Raw genomic sequence first — 13120 nt, forward strand, 5'->3', positions numbered from 1 at the left:
AATAGAATGATACAGACACTAACCCAATATAATTTAACACTTGGCATGCAGATAAAAGACTTAAATGTAGAGTGAATAATGTCTGCAATGAAATCTGGATCACAGGAATGCTGGAGAACCTTCCTAGATAATGTGGGCTCTTCAGATAAATAGAAAATTGATGACCTTATAGAGTATGCTAAGTGTTAACATAAACATTTATTTATTGCAAAATGATACTGAAGGATGATCCAGAGTTGGCTCAATTTATATATTCTTGAAAAAAATGTAGGAAATACTGTGGGGTTTTTTCCCTAGTGGTGAGCTGCTGGTTAAATGAAATTTCTTGATAGTCTCATATACTGCATTCTGCAATCTTTATTCATTAAATTACTTGGATAATATGTCATCAAGTGTAGAACCAGCTTCAGAATCTAACAACTTCCACCAACATACTGGCAATATAATATGTAGTTAAATCCTTTCAGTAACTTAATAAGAAGTAAGATGTTTCTAAATACTTGATATTATTGGTTTACCTCATCTCTGAGTTCTAGATTCATTTTACCTCGCTGAAATGTAACTGGTTTAATTTACCCTAGTGTAAATATAATGTGGATTAGATGTGTAAATATATGAAATACAGGTGGAAGAGTGCTGAAAACAATGCTCATGTCTGGAGCTCAGGTAGGTTTTAAACTCCTGCTTGGTTCTGCTGAGAGAAACAAATGCCTTTTCCTTGTCCCTTTCCCACTGAGTGCAGAGGGGGAAGAGGTGTCTCATACTCAGGTAAGATTTACAAACACGCTGTGATCTGCTTGAGATCAAGACTTCAGCTGTCCCTATTGTGAATATCTGTGCAGGAAAACCAAGCTTAAAGATACACTCTGGAATGTGTGCAAAGTGTTACAGGTAATTGCAGTACCAGTTTATAAACACCTGAATTTTAATGTGCATTGATGGACTCTTTGATCAGGGTATCATCACATAGGAACACTGTTTTTAAAAATCTTTAAGTAATTACAACTGACAGATCAAGCAGAGGTTTTCACCATCTACTCACCAATATTTTTGAACAAAGGAGCTCAGATACAATGTCATTTTAAAACTCTTTGCTTCACTTTTTAATTGTTTACTGTATTTCAGTCAAAAAAGACTGGTAGACATTTTAGACCCTGGGGATTTAGGAAGATAAATATTGTAATATGATTTCCTCTCTGTGTGGAGTAATAGAAACAAAAGCTTGGTAGTCTTCAATGAACTATCAACAACTTCAGTCAAACTATTAATACACCATTTGGGGGGGATGTATATCCATGCTTCCATGGACAATTGCAGTTAAAAAATAAACACTTGAATGCTTTCAAGACTTGACTTTCAGCTGGCTTTAACAAGGGAAAGCTACTTAATGTCAATTTTTCTCCTTCTTTGTGATCTATTTAATTAAAATATTTTATGCTGATATCATCCTGGATTTAAAAGAATTATATTTATATAACTGGCTGGTTCAGAATTTAGCAGGGTGTATATCCAATTTAAAAGGTAGTTACAATAACTTTTAGAAAATGGTATTGATTCATAACAGAAGAATAAGTATTTCATTGTGTGACAATAGTAATGCTCTATCATAATTAGCTTTAAAATATTGTACTGTACACCAGCCACTAGCAGTAAATCTCTTTTCCATATCTGGATACAATTAAGAGATAAAATGCAGTAATCTCATTATGGAGCTGCTTTGCTTTAATAGAATGTTAAAGAAAAACAAACACCAGATCAGTTGAATTTCCCCTTGCTGCATGTCTGAGATGATGTTGGCAATTTTACAGCTGTGAACTTGGATTTCCTAAGCTTAAAACCCATCCAGTCCACGTACCCATTGTTTGTGGAAGTGGAACATGACAACATTGCCTGTTCCCTGCTTGCCTGGAAACTGAGTGGTGAATAAAGCTAAACCCCACGTGGATCCCTGGTTTGAGGGTGGTGAAGTCAGTGGGAATGTCCTCACAGGTGGGGGTGAGACACAAACCAGAGCTGTGCAATGCCACCGAGCTCTTTGGGCCATGCTGGAGCACCCAGTCACACAGCACAACAAAAGGAATAAGAAAGGAATAAAAGCCTTTGCAAACAGACTTTTTGGCACAGCAGTCATGCATTTAACAACAGGCCCATGAAAAACAGAGGAAAATATTTCAATGTCAGCCTCTAAATTGCGGAATTGAGAATGCAGTAAATATGTACTACATCTGTCATTTATCCAAAACTATATGAAATTATATTTACTGCTCTATGTGTTGAGAGCATTGCAAAAAACTGAGATTGCTTTTAGTTTATGAAAATCCACAGAATGCTCATTTTGTTCCACCTCCCAAAAACAAAACAAAAAACCCCTTTTCTTTACTGATAAATGGCCAAGAATTTTGTCAATACATGGGTTACTGTCATGAAACATTTCTGGTTTTAGCTATTCCAAAAGATCTCCTCAGCCAGAGCCCACTGCTGACTCCCCAAGTTGCTTTTCCAAGCTGCTAACAGAGTTTTGGACTCCTGGGTTTTGGATTTCAGCATGTCCTGAGTGGGAAAGCACAGAAGTGATTCTGTGGGTCCAGCCAGGTCCTTGTAACACCCTTTTCCCTCTGTTGCTTTTTATTCCCTTTGGGTTGGGATTTGCTATTTCTGTAGTTCAGCTCATCCTGCAATGGGCAGTACAGTCCTATTCTTTCATTTGTCACCTTCTGGCCTTTGAGACTCATGCCTGCATATCAATTAACCATTTAATTTTATGTCCATAATTAAGATAAATGGATATCTATTAGCTAGTGCTGGGATTTTGTTTCTCTTTGTTGCAAATAAGTCTTTGCTTGACCCATTCACTATTACCTGAAAATATCAACACTTCTTTAATGGTAATAGGCTTAATTACCTTTTTCTTTACCATGTGTGTTTATCCAAGTGATTTTTATATGAACAAGATAAATTCTCAGGAAACCAGGATTCTCTTCAAAACTTATGGATGGTAGAAGATGCTTTATAATGTCCTGTTCTCACAGGCCTTACCAATTACCATGAGTATCTCTTCCTGGGGAAAGCTGTGGGAACAGCAGTTTCTCAAGCAGGCCCATGTGTTATTCGTTGGCAAGTACCAACTTTTTAATGACAACATCTGTAAATCATCTTTGAACAAAGCTTTGGTAGGAGAGATTTAAGAAGAGGAAAGGCAGCCATATAAATCTTGAGCGTGGATGGGGAAGTTGCTCTGTGGTTTGCCCTGCTGCAGTCCTGCAGGTTTCTAGGCAGAAGGGCAAAGCAGCATCTTAGGCTGAGCCTTGCTGAGCCTGGCCTGCTCCCAGAAGCAGTCTTACACGGATCTGATCACAGTAAGTCCCTGTTCTTTAGCCTTTACACGAAGGTGGTGCTGGAGGAGAGCAGGGACTGCTCAGTGCCCTGCAGGACTGAGGGAGAGCAGTGAGTGTCCCTCTGCTCCTGGAAAGAGAACAGCAACAGATTCACACTGCTCCTGCCTCTGCTGCCTCCTCTTCAGAGGAGGAGAATATCTGGTGAAAAGTGGGAAGGAAGCTTGTGCAAGGAATTCCACTGGCCAGCTCTGTGTTGTGATGAGGCCCCTCCCAAGCAATGACAACCAAGGTTAGGTGTCAGTCCAGGGAAGCCATCAGGTGATTCACCCCTAAACAGAGGTGGAGGAGATGTTTAGGCCAAGGGTAAAGCTGTGTTTAGTGCAAGGCCAGAGGCAGCTGTGGGGAGCTCTGGGCTGTGTGGAAGTTGTGGTGAGGAAGGTTGTGCTGACACCACTCTGGGCACCAGTGCATGAGCACCCCTGCATGCAGGGGAAACCCAGGTGCTCCTGCATCTGTGTCTGAGGCTGGATGTTCCACACAGCCAGTGCAAGACAGAAATTAATCCAGGCTTCTGTCTTGAGGAGCAACATGGTGCAAAGTCCCAGGGAGTGGAGCTCCTGCTGGACTGCAGCTGTCCTGTGGCTGGCAGGGCAGGCAAACAGGTGGAGGAAAATACAGTTTAGTTCATCCTTGGGCCTTCCTCCACTGAATAGAATAGACAACTCCAAATGTCTGGTGTACTTGAACTTCAGTGTTTGCACCAGATTCCCCTCTCTGAGGTTGGAATCTGTATATGCCTCAGAAAGCTCAGCCCTGAGGTGGGACAGCTGTTAACTCCCTCCTGACATGCCTGGAAATTTGAGATTGTTGGGAAATGGAAATATGGAGCTTTCCTGGCTCACTGTCTTGTTCCACACAGAGCTGGGCTGCTGCTGTGTCCCCATCCCAAAAGCAGTGGGTGTCCATGGAATAACAAGTGCCTGAGCTGTGCTGGCCCTCAGGCAGAGGAGATTTTAGTACAATACTTTCAGCTGTGTCTGTCAGTGCAGGCATTTGATAAAAACACATCCTGGGACATCCCAGCCACACTTTAACCATGACTGTGGGTTAAATGAGTTTTATTACTGTGATTTTTGCCAAATGCTTACCTCATCCCAGTAAGTTTTCTTCTGTACTTCCTCCTAATTCCTTCATGGAGCTCCCTCCTTTTTAACAAGACATTTCAGACATCCCATCTGAACATCCTGCCTCATTGTCCCAGATCATTGTCTGGGTGGCAATCTGTAACAAACCTACCTGGAACGTTCACACAGCATGATTCCAACTCTTGGCTGTGTGGACAATCCCCATCTTTCTGCTTATCTTTCAGAGTATCTGAAGAGATTATCCTGGTAGCAGAATTCTTATTTAGGGCTTATGAGAAGGATACATTTTTGCCCCAATATGCCTTTACAAGTACAGACAAGTACATTTTCTTTTTTCTTACTGTCTTCTGTCTGATCTGTATCTGCTCTCAACAGCAATGGGAAGTTAATGCGTTTCTCTGACTGCTTATGAATGTTTTCATTATCAGTTTTTTCCTTTTGAATATCAAGATTCTTTAGTGCTTTATTATGTTATCATTCTCCCAGCTTGTCTGTCTTTTCTTGGCATCAGTGTTACTGTATGACCTGTCATTTTAATCATATTTCATTTCCATTCACCATGTCACAGGATGCACTTACACTTGTATTTATCCACATACTCAGTTGTACAGCTGCTGATTTTGTAATTATTAGTACAAAACATCAATATTCTGAGATCATAATATCTGCTGGCAGTCAGCCATGCTCATCAGTTTCTCATTGCCACACGTCCTCACAGATGATCCTGGCTCACAGAAATGCTGTATTTTCAGTGTCTTCTGTCTTCCTGCCTAGAGAAACCTTTCCATCACACCTCCTCCCCATCCTGCTGCCTTGCACAGCCATTTTTCTACACCCTTTGTTGCTCAAGACATTTTATCTCCAACTCTGTTTTGAGAGAGCCTATAAATTCCTAGATTGCCCTCAGCATAAATGCCTCATTCTGTCCTCAAAACAGCACAGTAACAGGTTAAACCCTTATAAAAGTTTGATTTTTCAGGGAAACTCCATCTTACGCTTCCCATTTGGGGTGGTAGAGAGACATGAGTCTCTGTCAAGAGGAGCAGAAGCAAACCCTGCCAGGGTCCTCAGCACATGTGGGGGAGAGTGAGTGGTACTTCCACAGCTGGCAAATTTCTGATTTTAGCATACAGTTTGGGAAGAGACATGGGAGCAGAGAAAACCAGAGACACACAAATAATAGAATTGAAAATACAGATTTTTGATTATTTCCTTGAGCTTGGGAAGGGCTGGTCCTGCCATGAGTTACTTTGATGTCATGGTGGTGTCCCAGCATCTTTTCCTGGGCTGAGAGATGCTCTGGGTGAGCATGGCATTTCCTGCAGGCTCTGCTCTCTGCAGCTCAGAGGGGCTTCAGAGAAGGGAGGAGAATATTGGGAGATAGAAGGAGGTTTCCTCATCTCTGTCCCTGGATAAATCTATTTTATAATCTGCCAGTACAGGAATAAGATATTTTTTATAGTTTTGTGTTCTGCATTACACAGTATAACTTTAACTGGAATGAAAAGAAGAAGAATCTTAGAATCATTCCTCAACCTTCCTCAGCCTCAGTATTTATGTGATAGTTTGAGGAGTAAAGGAGTGGGATTTCAGCTCCTTCAGATTCTCACTCCTAGACCTGAGGTGAGAGTTCCCAGCACCACCAGGGCTCCTGCTTAGATCCATTCAAGACAGGAGTTTCTGCCAAGTTGTAGAAATGACTTTCTGCATGACCAGATAAACACATCCCCTGCAGGAATTTCTCCTAATGCTGATCAGAGCAGTAGCTGGAGGAATAACAGACTGTGTGCCAGCCCTGTGGCTCTCTGAACAGCTTTGGTGCTATCTCTGGTGCCTTCAAAGAGGTAAAATGGTAATTGGGGAAATGCAATTTTACCATTTCACCAGAGAAATGTAAATTACAGCACATTTTGATCATCTTAGCACCGTTTAGACAAAATTAAAAGGTAAAGCATTTTAGTTGCTTGGGGTGCCCTAAGCCTTCCAATGCATGTTCTGTAGGAGGAAATTAAACATTGGAGAGATCAAGATAAAGACATTTGGGGCTTAAGTATTTGCAGTAGTTCTGTATAAGCAGCCATCAGGGACTGCACTGGAGATCACTGAAGGGTAATGCGCTTTTACCAACTCCCTATTAAAAATATTACCAGTAATCTCTGTCCCTTGAACACACTTACTGCAGCAGAACAATTTTCACTGCCCTTGTCAGCAGTATTTTATCTGGTTACTTTCCACAGGAGTAATTCCATGTGTACATCTATTTCTGAGATGGGTTTTGAGAACAGCCCTAAACTGAAAACTCACTGATCTCATTTTCCAATGAGTTCCCACTCAGTAGCATTTCTCACAGGTATTAATAAAAAGGATTTCTTTTTAGAATGCTGAATGGTCCCAAACAGGACCAGAGTCAAACCAGAAAGAGCACAAACAAAAAGAAGCCACTTAGTGTTGGATGGCTAAAACATGAGAAATTCAGGTTTCTAAGAAAAATTGCATTGCTAATGACATGGAGCAGAACATCTTGGTTCAGGCTGTGAGAGCACCCTGCAGCTGGATACTCTGAGCCCACAGTTGTGGGGCTGTTTTCTGAGGATGTCATTTGTGAGGAGCAGGCTGGCACCCAGAGTTCACAGCTAAAGGGAGAAGAAAACCAATCCTTCACGTGGAACTCTCATGAGATGTGTGCTTCAGGTACTTCTGACAAGGAGTTCACCTCAGAGCTTGAATATCTTGGGCATGCAGTGATAGGATAAATGTGAAGGCTAAAGGTGATCTACCCCCAAAATGCCATAAAGCCAAAATTAATTAAGAGGAGTTAACAATGAAAGGTCCTTCAAATTGCTCCAAAACAGATAACTCCTATCATTTAATGGAAGCTCCCTTTAAAATGTTAATGCCATTAGATTATAAGTTATCCAAACCATCCTGCAAGCCCAAGGAAAATGTTCACCTGCCAGCTGTTTGTTGTGCCACACAAGGGAAGAGCTCTCACCTGGCCAGAGCCAGGGGACAGGGACATTGTTCCCTGCTCCTTGTGCTGTGCCTGTGGCACCTCTGCCACCTTCCCTCCTCACCCTCCTCCAAGGGAGGAAGATACAAAAATCAAACCCTGGCCTTGCTTCTTCCAAAGGTGAATTCTGCCAGGTTAATTAAGGGAAGGTTATGAATTACTGCAACCCTAAAGGCTTGAAGAAACCCATTGCACACAGGTGCAGGGCAGGTAGTGCAGCTGCAAGGCAGGGGAAATAGAACTGGAAGTTACTGACAAATGAAAATACACTTTCTGTTTCTCCCTGCTGACACCTTCCCTGGTTTTATGATTCGGAAGGAAAGCCTAAGCAGTCACTGTTCTTTTAGAGGAGGAAAAGAACTGCTCTGGTTTGTTTTCCCTCCCCCTCTTGAACCAATGTTTCTTAGGGGTGCTTTGTCTTTGCTTTTGGGGAGAAGCTACCTTGAGTACACCAGGTGCACATTTGGAGGTTTTCTATTCCTTGATTGTCCATTTTAAGGTAAAGTAACACTCCTTAAAAGAATTGTGTTGTGCCTGAAGCCAGCAGATATGCCATCAGAATGTCTCAGCTGAGAAATTTAGGATCAAAACAATACCCTGAAAGAAAGCACAGTTTAGTTTTACAGTAACAGAGAGCACAGCACAACTGCTCTGTACTCCTGACTCAATTTACTACAAAAAGAACAGAACTTCAGGCTAAAGTATGTGACATATCAACAGGATCAAGAATTTATAGGGCTGGATCTGGCTGCCTTGAGATCAAGGTACTTTAAAATAACTTAAACCAGCTGATGATCTTGCATGTACTTAAATACCTTCCCTGAAAAGTGTTCAAAGATTAAGCACATTATTCCTCAGCAGGTGATTTTGCATCTGGTTTATCCCACAGTGTCTCTTGTCTGCTGCTTTTTAAGAGTGTTTATTTCTATCCTTTGATCCTGGAAGCAGTCAGGTAATATTTCCCTGAAAGCTGCACTTTGGACAGGACAGGTGACACCTTTCAGAGGCCTTCCAGGGTGTGTTGGGCTGTAACATCATCCAGTAGCCCCAAACTCAGGAACCAGATTTAACTTGCAAAAGAGGGAAGTAAGAAACCTTTCTGGGTTTATATGAGGTGCTGAAGTGTGGAGCCTGAATCTGTACAAACAGGGTGAAATCCCTAAATTATGGATGACTGAGGGTCATCATCACACTTCTCAGTGATGGAAAAGTCAGCTGGATACAAGATCCTACAGCACTTCTAACACTGTTGTTACTCTGGTTTCCTCTACTTGCCTGCAGTAATTGCCCCTCATGTTTATTTGTATCAAGAGCTTTTATTTTTCCAAATTACATTCTATTCCTAGTTCAGGCTCCTAAATATCACAATCAGAAAATGTTTGTTTTCCTTGTCTTCCTGTCTTTAAGGATTTAGACAGATTGTCTAATGTTCTTTACGCTGTCTTCTTTAATCTCCCTGTTGTGCTTGTTCTTCTCTGAATGCCTAATAGTTTGTCAAGCCAAATTTGAATTATTTCTGAAACAAAAAAACTATAAAGAACCAACCAAACTTTGAATATGGAAGAAAGATATTTTGAAATTTTAAAAATGGTTTTGGTTTGTTTGGGTTTTTTTAATCTTTTGAGGTATCTCATATCACATTAGTTTGTTCATCTTCTAAATAAACAATTCTGTCAAGTTTGCAGATTAGTCTTCATTTCAGTGAGATTTAAGTCCATTTCCTGCTTTAATGCTTTCTGAAATGATGCAGATTCTTGAGCCAGGTGTGATTTGCACAAGCAAACCTCCCTTGCACCAGCAGGCTGCCTGGGCAGCTCCATTGGCCAAAAAAGATGAGACACATTGGCCTGGGGCCCTTCAGGAGAAAAGGAATCAGCATTTTGGAAGAGGTGAAAGCAATAAAACTGGATATTCTGGGAAGGAAAGACCAACTTTTGAATCTGCAGACAGTACCATTTCTGTCACTGTGCAGATCATAAACTCTCACCTGAGGTCCAGATGAGGTAGGAATGTTGAACAGTGGTGAGGCAGGGGGCACACAAGGGAACAGCTGCTCTTCCAAAGTTTATTCAATTTATTTGTAAAAGTCATTGAACATTCCCAGCATCACAGCTTTAGCCCATTCACCATGCAATTGCTGCCCACACTTAGCTGTTAATCCACAGAGATGAGCAGGACTGGGTCAGTGTGGGCATGGAAACCTCTTGGAATCACCAGAAAGGGGAGGGAGACACAAAAATCAACTGCCAGAGCTGTTACTTGCACAGAGAACCTTAGAAATTCTCAGCTTTTCAAACTATTCTCCAAATTAAAGAGATTAAAGAGAATTTGCTACTGCAGCATTGCAAGTGCCCAGTAATAAATCATCATCTGATATTTATAGCCCAGAATTAAGACTGGTGACTCAGACACGCCGCTGACCATTTAGGAGTGAAGTCCTAATAACCCAATCTGGAGCAGAAGGGAAAGGAATAGCTTTCTGATGTGAAGTCAGACAAGTAATTTCCTATTTAAAATTTGATTAGATAAAATCTTTTGAACATGTGCTTGTAAAGCAACAGCCTGTTTAAATATGTATGGAGCTGCAGCACACGCAGGACTCTGCTACGACAGCCAGCACAAAGAACATTTGCAGTAACCTGAACGTGGAGGGGCAAGCACAGCGCCCTGGGCTAAACTCCATCAGGATAAATCTCTTACACAGCAGAGAAAAACTGGAGTTGATGGGGGGAAAAGCTGTTTTCTTCCTATTAAAAAACCCACAAATTCGTTTCTCTATCGAAAAGGTTTCATTTTGAAAAACGGAAGCGTTTGTTGTACATATGCAGTTGGAAGAATGTTCATTTCAGAGGATGTTTTTTGTAGGTTTTGAACACAAAAGGGAAAATATTAATTCAAGCTGGAATATTTTGCCCCCTGCAAATAATATTTAGCTTTTATAATAATAATTTACTATAAGCTTGATATTTTTAGGCAGAAAGTTCTTCTTGATTTAAAGGCATTACATTCTAAAATTCACAAGAAAGGACCTAAAGGCCAGAAAACAGCAAGAAGGGGGAGTTTGGCCTGATTCTGACCCAGTAATTATCATTGGGGATTTTGCTTTTGACTTAATGAAACAACAGCTTGAGCCAACAAACAAAGGGTTGGATTCTGCTGCCCCCCTCCCTTGTGTGCAGGGTGGTAACCCTAAAGCTGCTGCAAAATGCTGCCCATGGTGATGTACAGAAATTCCATTGGTTCAGATTAAACACCTGTGACACTGTCTGGTTTTAATATCCTGATTTATCTCATTTACAGAGGCCATGGTTGCATTTGAAACTCAGCTATTGATAATAAAGTATCCTCTCAAAAGTGGGATACAGCTCCAGGTTCAAGCAGAGAATCCCAATACAAAGCTTGGTACAACTGCATCCAAGCAGGAACATTTTAATACTCATCATTAAAGATACTTGCAGAACAGTCCTGGGAATTTAAATATTCATGTTATATTCACACATTAAAAAAATTACTGTCTTTGAAAATGACCCACTGCTCATGTTCACTGGAAGTAAGTTTTTGCCTTTCTCTATTCATGGAGCTCTACATTTTTTATTAAAGCCATGGGAACATCATTCCTTTTATTGAGTCTGTGGTGTGAGAAACATCCATGTGTTCCAGGCAGTCTGGTCACTACCTGCTGTACTTGTGTGCATTCCCTGGACCTTAGGGGATTTTTCTTGGAAGTTCCTTGCCTCATCCCTGCCTGCCAGGGTCTCTCCAACCACTGTCCTTGCAGATTTCATTCCAGCCCTCCAAGGGCTGCACTGGAGTGTGGAAGCAGCCAGCTGCTGCCTGGGTTTTGCTGTTCCAAAGCAGAGAAAAGCCCTGAGCATCCGCAGAGTCACCGAGTCACGAGGCTGTGTCATCCTCAAAGCTGCAGATGTGGAGGCTTTTCTTGTAGCTGCAGAGCAGTTCTGTGATTGGCACTATCACATGTTTATGTTTTCCCCTCAGACAGGGTGGAATATGGCACTGCCCTGTAAGAAAGCCAGACAGCTTCTCAGCAGCCTCACCTCCTGTGATGCCTTGGGGTGGAACAGAGGCCAGACAAGATTTAAAACATAAAGTGGGGATTTATTGAAGGCCTTCAACAGGCACACCTTGGGCAGTCAGAAACCTCCCAGAGGCTGCAGCCAAGCTGGAAGATGGTCACAAGTTTCTCAGACAATTACAAGTTTGGTCCATTTCCATCTCAGGGGTTGATGCTCCAATTCCAGCTTCAGCTGATGAAGTCATTTACCCCCAGTTTGTTCCCCCAATTCACTTTTGTTTATTCTTTCAGGGCCTGAGGCTGTGGGGTGTCCTTGGCTTCCAGGCCCAGAGGAATTGTTTTATCTGACCAAAGTGTGAAGACAGTAGTTAACAATTTATTTGAAGTTCAGAGTTACACACTAATGCAGCACAGGATTTCAAAAATATAAAGGCTAAAATCTTAAGGCAGCACTTGCTGTCCAGTCATTGCACATGGAATAACTCCCTCCTGTCTCTGTCTGTCTCTGTGACCCTGTGGGGCTGGGAATGCAGATTTCCATGGAGCAGTGTTCCCTGCTCTGCTCCCTTGGTGCTGAGAGGAGGTTCCTGCAGTGGTGAGCAGCGTGTGAGGTTCTCTGAGCACAGCATCCCCTCTGTCCTGCTCCAGGGATCCTGCTGCCTGTGCACACTCCAGTAGGAAGGTGCTGTCTGTCTCCAAGCTGCTTTAAGCCTCACATGAACTCCACATGCATATCATGAACTGAAAAGAGCTTTATCAAAAAAAACAACCCACTTTAATCACGTTCCAGGGTCCTGACATGTTAGCAGCCCTTGACAGCTTGTCAGTAAATGAGGAAGATGTGTGACACTAATGGGGACACAGCAGTGGTTCAGTATCACACCCAAATGCAGCACTGGGAAATGCCCTGTGGGAGCCTCCCCATTAATCCAAGAAAAGCCCCAGGTAATCAATGTCCATCCACTATAAACCCCCAATCCTCTGGAGTTCACACAGCAGCCTGGGCACTGCCAGCTGAACTTCTGCTTTAAAATCACTTTGTGTCCTCTTTGTCGAGCACATTTGCATAATCTGTGTCACAACAAAAATTGGAAGTGTGTGGTATCAAAGAAGATTTGAAATGAATTTTTTAAACTGCAGATAAATCATAAACTTATTTTTGCAAACTATGTGAAAAAGCCTTGTGAGCTGTAAAGATTGCAAACTGTAAAGAAGTTTATTCAAAGGAGCAAATACACAACCACAGAAAATATTTTTCTATCTGTATAAATACACTGAAACCCTATCAATCTGCAGAATACATCAAAAGGCTTTATAAGAAATAAGCAAATTATAAATTCCTAGAGTGCCAGTTTTCTTCCACAGATTATGCAAACATTATGTGTGCTTCAAGTAAAGTTGCATTTTATTAAAAATGTAACTCGTGATAAAATAGATGTAACACTTGAATAACCATTTAAAATTTATATTATTCTCACCTTATAAAATAATATTGGAAAAGTGAATTGCACTAACACAAGTGTATTCATTATGCATGAAATCTCTATTTAGTCTGTAAAGTGCAGAGCAGACAGATAGTGGCCATTTTCTGGTGCTG

The 13120-nt window shown here is 41.5% G+C and overlaps 1 protein-coding gene across 2 annotated transcripts in view; it reads left to right on the forward strand.

Annotated features, from left to right (window-relative positions):
- LOC131581708 (glypican-5-like) overlaps positions 1–13120 on the forward strand; it is a 341002-nt gene that overhangs the window by 244594 nt on the left and 83288 nt on the right. The window lies entirely within an intron of this gene.

The sequence above is a fragment of the Poecile atricapillus genome, chromosome 8, assembly GCF_030490865.1.
Source record: "Poecile atricapillus isolate bPoeAtr1 chromosome 8, bPoeAtr1.hap1, whole genome shotgun sequence".
Taxonomy (NCBI): Eukaryota; Metazoa; Chordata; class Aves; order Passeriformes; family Paridae; genus Poecile; species Poecile atricapillus.